The sequence below is a fragment of the Pyrus communis genome, chromosome 10, assembly GCF_041283825.1.
Source record: "Pyrus communis isolate YQ-2024b chromosome 10, ASM4128382v1, whole genome shotgun sequence".
Taxonomy (NCBI): Eukaryota; Viridiplantae; Streptophyta; class Magnoliopsida; order Rosales; family Rosaceae; genus Pyrus; species Pyrus communis.
This window is the reverse complement of record NC_142574.1, coordinates 10,881,008-10,889,285: the sequence shown is the minus strand read 5'-3', so window position 1 is coordinate 10,889,285 and position 8,278 is coordinate 10,881,008.

The following is an 8,278-nucleotide window of genomic DNA, read 5'->3' as shown; positions in this document are numbered from 1 at the left end:
AGAGTGCCTAAACGTTCATACAATTCAAGTTTGAGTTGTTGGAATGTTTAGGTGTTTCTTTGATTTCAAAGTTATGAGGAAATTCGAAATATATGTTTATGCTTGCATTTTGATTTGATTACTTCTAATTGCGTTTCATAAGTTGTGATTCAATTTGTTTAACCGTTTGATTGATAACTTATTTATGTATGTTTATTGAGAGTGCACGCTTAATTTTCATGCATGAATATGACGCTAGAATATAAGTGAGTTTCACCTAATAGTTACGAACTTATATTCACAAGTAGTGGAGGTTGCTTATAAACAATCGCGTTAAACGAATTCTTGGCATAAGTTTCATGCGTATTCCATAGTAACGAATGCCTCGTCAGCACTTATAATTTTCATAGAGCGTAATGATTCTTGCTTGTATCTCTATTATGCAATCATGTAGGGGACTTGTGGGGAATGTTTTGAATTGTTGTATGCGCTAACCCATCCAATTCAATAACGTTAGGAAGATTTGAAGGTTAATTAGTGCATCACGGTTAACTTGGGGTGTTGAGAATTCATGGTTTTTTGAAATGCAATTGGAAATCATTTTATTATGCAAGTGTAACATGTGTGGAGAAGAACCTTCTAGCTAGCATTCATCCATTCATTTTCATCGCATTCATATTTACATTCTGTCTAGTTTATTAAACTTGTTTCGTTATTTCAATTTTCGTCAAATTAAAATTCCCCTTTACTTTATTGTCCAATTTAGTTAGAAAGTGTCTTAGTTTGTGTTTATAAGAGTTTTGAGTCATTTTGTTACACAAATTCGTCCAAATTTGTGTTTGTGCTCAAATCTGCCCAGAAAGTGGTTTTTAGGCAGATTTGAGTGTGTTTGTGTTGTTTTGAGTCTTTTGGTTTGTTTTAGTGTTTTAAAGTTTAGTTTTGCATTCTTTGAGTCTAGTATAGTGTTTATATTGTTATTTTACGTTTGAATCAAGCCATAATCTTAAATTCGTCCAACATTGGGTTTAAGGTCAGAAACTCCCTAGTTAGTGTTTTTAGGCAGTTTTGAGTCTTTTGAACTTGTTTTGAGTCCTTTGAGTCTTTGTGAACGTTTTTAACTTTGTTTTTATGTTTTTGAGTCAAATCCAAGTGATTAACAATCCCTCCTAATCCCCGGTCCAGAACGATCCCTACTTATACTTATACTACAATTGTCAAAAAGAGGGTTTAATTTGTGTGCGTATAAATCTCGCATCAAATTTTGGCGCCGTTGCCGGGGATTAGAAAATTTGCTAATCCCTTGGATTGTTTTATTTTCGTTTGTTTTTATTTTATTCCAGTTTCTTAATCTTGTTTTGTTTCTTGTTCTAGGTACTAGTTTATGACTCGGAGTTCTCATCCGATTCGTGAACATATCCTGGAGTGATTGGGTTCTTCGTCCGGCTGCAAGACGTAAAAGAAAGCGCTACTTGGGAGGCAATCCAATGCACCGAATAAAACAAAGCATGTTCAAAAAAAAAAAAAAAAAAAAAAAAACATGGCAGAACGATGGAGGCTTCACAAAGGTTGTTTACTTAAAGACCCACTACGTGGCAAAACTCTTGAAGCGGAAGGCATCGGGACGGAAGGCATCGGTGCAGAAGATATAGGAGCGGAAGGCATCGGAGCTGGAGGCATCGAAGATAGAGCATTCGAGGCCTCAATACTTGGCCAAACGCTGGATGATCCAGGAAAAAGGTGCCTTTGGAGGAAAGACGAAAACCTTTGACGGTCACTTTAAATCCGACCTTCAGACTCTTGCAGTTCATCAAGCTTCCTCTTCATGCCCGTCGAATAGTTGTTGGCAAGCACGTGCAAACTTCTATTCTCATGCTTAAGCAGTTTGAACGCCTGCTTAAGACTTTCCACCTCTGCCATCAATGATTCCACCTGACGGGAGCGGGCAAGCAGGCGTTGGCCCATGTTGGACACAGAACTTGCACACTGAACACTAAGTGCGAGGGACTCTTGAACGGCCAACTCATCGGACCGTCCTGACAGCAGCCTACTATCTTTTGGAGTGAGGAGGTTCCTAGCTACTATTGTAGCTGTTGTGGCGTCCTCCATCACGGAGTCTTCACCTGTAAAAAGACCGTTAGAAGATAAGAAAGAAGGGCGCCATACGTTACCTTGACGCGGCGCGCCCGTATCACTGCTAAGGCTCAATTCCAAGCTAAGGTTCGATGAGTTTGCCATTTTTCAAAAGTGTTCAAAGAGAAGGGATGGAGTTAAATTTCAAAGGGCCGGAGTCGATTTTCAAGAATGGGAAATCTTCAGAGTGTGTTTGTTGGCGGTGATCGATACCTCTATAAAAAGCCAAGGCGACGCGTTCACCGATTCAAAAAGCCGGAATTTCCGGCGTAATTTTGGCGACGCTTTCTCGGCTTTTCAGAAGACGTGTTCAACTTTGTCAAAAGATTTCTTCTTTTCAGACAACACGTGGAGGCCATCATCGCAACTACACATCTTTAGCCGACAAGCGCAAAGTTCGGCGATGCTTTCTCTGCTTTTCAGAAAACGCGTGCAGCTTTGTCAAAAGGAGCCGCATCCGCACTACTACGTGTCGTTCAGAAAGCAAAGGGTCGTCGTTCAGAAATCGAAGGGGCACCTGCTCAGAAATCGAAGAGGCGTCGTTCAGATATCGAAGAGACATTTGTCGACAAGGGTAAAAGAACAGTACCACCACTTGATATTATCTCTATATATGTCGACCTTCGTCTTTTATGGCAAGGCAAACCTGAAGAAAATGCCCAACTCTCCCTCACCTCTGAGGGCGCACTCCCAGCAAAGCCTTTCGAAATACTCAATTCTTTCTTCTTCCCCAAAGATGATACCAGATGCCTGGAGTACAGATGACCCAGGAGGAAACGGCGGATTGAAGTATGCTGATTCATTCACCGCTTCTTCAAAAGTAAAGGTATCTCATATCATCAAGGTCAAAAGCAAAAGTATCTCATATCATGCTCTTTCCCTGTCTTTTTCTTTGTCCTTGTTCTTACTCGCATGGCAAAGTAAAAGAAGCAATTGGTCGGCACTTGGAGTCAGTCTTCCGATCTGGAGCCAACTGCCTGGAATTGATAAGTCACACTTTGCATGCATTTATATCCTCCTTATTTGGCGTCTTTGTGATTGTTTTAGATTGAACTAGTTGCAGTTTACATTATTTGGTGTTAGTGTGCAGCCAAGTGTGAATTTGGATCAAAGGGAAAGCAAATGAAGTAAAAACATTCCAGAAATGATGTGAAGTGTTAAGAGATGCAATTCGGCCATATTGGGTGATTTTAAACAAGGCAAAAACATTGAAGTCAATTATGTGGTTCCAACACCAAAACATGCATTCACATGCATGCTCACAACTTTGGCCGTGCATTCCACTACTTGTCCATCTCCCTTGTGCGCCAAAACCATCCACTTCCATTACTTAATTCACTCAGCCACATTTTCACCATGATCACAACCTGGCCGTGCACTCCCATTTGATTGCAAGTCAGATTATACACTTCTAAACACCAAGCATGCAGTCACATGCATGATAACATTCATTCTGTGCATTCCATTACCTTCCTCATACTTCATCTTTGCAGAAATCCACATGCTTGCACATTTCCCTTTTGTGATTCACCCATTATTCCAGAAAATCACTCATTCCTTGTTCATGCCATGTGCTTTATTCCCATTTCCAGATTTGTACAAACAATTTCTGGTGCTCCAATTCACCTTTTGCAGGTTCCACTCACTTGTTGCAGCAAGGGCACATGCTTCTTTAAATACATTAACACATACTTGCAGATCTTGTCCATGCCATGCGTCCACTACCTCAGAAACCCATCATTCCAGCTGACTTATGCTCTGCCATCTGAGTTAAACAAATTCCAGATCCAATCTGAATGTTGGGGACACATTCCTTTCTATAAAACAAGTCTCACTTCACCAAGAGGGGGTTCCGCAAGTTTTCTTCTTCAACTAGTCCATTACACACCCATAACCTCTCCCATTTCACTCCATTCTCTGTCCATTTTCTGTCCCAAGGGCAGAAACCATTCAACCAAGCCATCCTACCTTCATCCGCACCACATTTGGAGAAGCAACACCAAGGAACTCTTCAAGGACTTCAACATCAGTTTTGCTTCAAGGGTTTCTCCTTCTTAATCTTATGTTCACTCATGTTATTTATTTTTATGTTAAACCTTTGTAAACATGAAGTGTAACTAATCTTCCTCTAGGGATTCAATGTAACCTTGCAAAGTTTGCCATGTAATTAAGTTAGAATGCTCAGTTTGTCCATCTATTTCTTGTTTCATTTTCTGTTTTAATGGTGACTTTGTGTGTTGATTTTAATGTTTGATCATCATTTGAATTAATCACAAAGTTGTGTAGCCAAGATTAGAACACACATCATGCATAATCTTGGTAGATATGTGAATGAATGAAGGGAGTGTTTAGCACACATCCTGCCGAGTTATTCCCTTTGGTTTTATGAAAGTTTCTTGTACATTACATAATCTTGATTATGAACCAAAGTTGCACATCACAATTAGGTTCATGATTAGAGACATTTGATCAAATCCACACATCATATGGTTGATCATATCCAAGTGAAACAAACTCAAGAAATAGGTAGATGAATGAGTACAAACTAACTTGACAAACATGGACTTAGTTGAGCAATGGTGAAACCGAATCCCTAGCTTCATTTCCATTGATATTATCCCATTACATTAGTTGTTGATTCATTTATTTGTGTTTACTTCATTTTCTCATGCTTTCAAGTTACAACAACAAATCTGTCTATTTAGACTAGTTTGATTCATTTCCAAATCTGCCTAGTTTGTTTAGTTTGATTCATTTCTTAGAGTTCTTGCAAAACAAGTAGTTACATAGGTCCAATTAGTCCCTGCAGATTCGGCACCCTTGCTTGTGCCATTATACTAAATATATTCTAGCATTAGGGAGGAATTATACATCAACAGGAATCTATTCCTGATTGCTTACCTAGCGTTGCTCTCGAGTAGTCATCTTCAACGGTTGATACACTTCCAGAGAAGGGACCACTTCTGCAAAGGGGAGCGAGTAAGGCAAGTGAAAATGATACATTGAAGCATGTAGAGACAAACTTAGGCTGAGTTATCCTCCAACCCTTTTCAATACGAATTGGAAAGATTGAACAAAGAAACAGACCAAAGGAGTAAGCTCAGACCTTCGGGGGAGACCAAAAGAATCCTGCTGCCCAGATCAAGAGTAGCACAAAGGAAAATCAACGATGGGCGGCAACCAGTTCGAGAGTAAGCCTGTGGAATCATCAAGATCAAGCCTCAATGCAATCAACAAAGAGAAGATGGAATTTACACTCCATAACCAGATTTGCGTCCCTAAACTCTTCTCTTTGTTAGTTACATTCTGCCATGTTTAGTATGTTTAAGTGTTTTTTGTGTGTTTACTTATGTTTCGTGTGAATCTATGCTTAAAACATTGAGGACAATGTTTGATTTAAGTGTTGGGGGGGGGGGGGGGGGTAACTAAGTATATTTAATGCAAATTCGTGGGATTTTATCACCCATTACTTCAAATGTTGTTCCTTGCTGTTTTAAGGTGTTTTTAAGTTGTTTTAGAGTGTTTTTAGTGTGTTTTGTTTTATAACTCCGAAAATCACATAAAAATTTGAAAAACATGTTTTAAAAAGCCTAAAAAGAGTGTTTTGAGTCATTTTTGTGTGTTTGTGTCTTAGGGTACCTTCCAACAAAATGATAAGGATTTGGTTTGTAATTGCATGACTGTTAAAAAGAGTTATGAACATAGAGAAAAGTTTGAATTACTCTTGGTATATGCTTGGTTATGGTTATAATGTATGACTTCACATGCAATCATAAAAGAAAAATTCGTTTTTGTAACATGCTTGAAGGAAGGAACTCAAACAAACGCTACAACCCTGTGAGACTCGAGCCATTACCTTCTTTGGAGAGTTATTTTCTGTGATCGGCTAATTCCTTGCTTGGTTTTTGTAACAATTCGTTTTTGTAACACTACAACCCCGTTGCATGATCTCATTATTCCTTGCTTGGTTGCTACTTAGAATGCAATTGTATCATGATAGAACTAAATGCTAGAGCTTATATCCGTTTCATTCAAAGCATGACATTGAATTGCATAATATATATCAAGTTGTGTTGTTGCCACCATAGCCAAATAGCCTTACTTCCCATATTTCGTATTTGTTATTAGTTTTAACCCCGTTGAGCCTCGTTTAGCATATTTTCTTTGCTAACCACATCACCCCTTACCTAGCCTAGATTAGGACCATCCGTACCCTTGTTCTTGAAGCATAGTAAGCATGACGGATAATGAATTCCTTTTGATTAATATGTTGCAGAAAATAAGTGTGGGGGAAGGGATTTTTGTGTGTATGTATGTGCCTAAGTCTTAAAGGAGGCACGGGAAAAAGAAAAAAAATGTGAGAAAAAGAAGAAGAAAAGAAAGAAAAAAAAAAAAGAGTGAAAATAAGTGAGAATGGACTCACAAGTGTGATTGTTGAAGAAAGGGCCCAAAAAGTTTGAATATGGCCCTAAGTGTTGTGACTTCCCCTTGGGTGTTCAAAGTTGACTTCTGCGTTCTAAAGGGAATTCTAAGTGCCTAATTCAATACTTTGCTCACTATTGCTTAAAGAACGTTTGTTTTCCCTATCCTTTCTTTGTTAGCCAAACACCTTTAGCCCCGTTTAACCCTTATGCTTCTATCTTGATCGTTATGTGTTCAATATGTGGAGTTTGGAATTGATATGAGCTTATGGAATCACTGGTTCTCATTCTAAGTAGTAGCATTCCATTCATGAGATCATATTCATGTCATTATCGTAAATCCAGAAAATGCTTTCTTTGTTATAACATATGTGAGATACTAGTCTTTCATGTTTACATCAATCTCTCACATATAACTAGTGTAGGGTGTGTAGTCAGAAAATCTATGTGAAAATAGAGTGCATTCTAGTAAGGAATTGAGGAAATTCTCTAAGGCATGTTACTACATTCGAAATGGTTTTAAATGCTTAAATGTGAACTAGTATGTGGTGACTATGATTAAGAATGTACTTAAGTGTAAAGATGGCTAAAATCTGTGGGAATAATGATTTTTAACTTGTCATGAGCATTGGAAATCCGTGAGACGATTGTTGGAAGGTGTAGGTTGTGTTTTGTTCGTTTTGTCTAGTTTCGTGTTCTTTTGTTGTTTTGTTTTGCTCGAGGACTAGCAAAAGATAAGTGTGGGGGTATTTGATAGGAGCATATTCATGCGACTTAAATGGCTTGTTCTCGTGCATTTACGTTATGTTTCTTTAGTTATTTTAGTCCTTTAAGCTATTTTCGTGTGTTTGTAGGTCCAAAGGGCTAAAGGAGCAAAAAGATGCATTTTGGAGACTTTTGGAGCACTTTTGGGCTAAGGATGGATAGCTTATGCTTGGCGCCAAAGTGTTGGACGAAATTGAAGACCTAATTGAAGACCAAAGTGTTGGAACCTTGTTCCCTTTAGTTTTAGGACATTTAAACCTTTCCAATTTCCTTAGCCGTGCATAACATTCCAACATTCCACTCCTTCATTTCAGCCACACTCACACATATCATTACTTATCATCACCACTTATCACTTATCATAACCACATATCATATCACTTATCACTTATCACTTATCACTTATCATCATCACTTATCATATCACTTATCATAATCACTTATCACTTAACATGCACCCATCACCTAACACAAAACCTTGCAGCCACATGCATTCCCCTTTTGCACATGCTTTCCCATTTCATTATTCATTCACCTTAATCATTCCCTCACATGTTTTCACAACCCATTGCAGCACATGCACATTCACCCTTCATTATTTCCATCCACATGCATTTATCATCATTCACCCTAGCTTTAAGTCACATGCAAACACATTCATTTCAGCACATGCAGCCACTTATTCAAAGCACATGCATTTCCACCCTTTAATCACATGCATAAATCAGCCACATGCATCTCCCATCACCATTCCAGATTTCCACCACCCTCCTAGCTGTCATGTTCCCCCCATTTCACCTATAAATAACCCTTCATTGCAGCCACAAAGGGGGGGATCCATTCACCACAGAAATAAGGCCTTTGTGCCAGAAATTCGTCCATTCCATAAACACTTCCATTCCATTGTACATACCACCAACACTTCCCCCTTTGTGCCGTGAGTTTCCCTTACAATCCAATCACCATCCTTCCATTTTCACCAC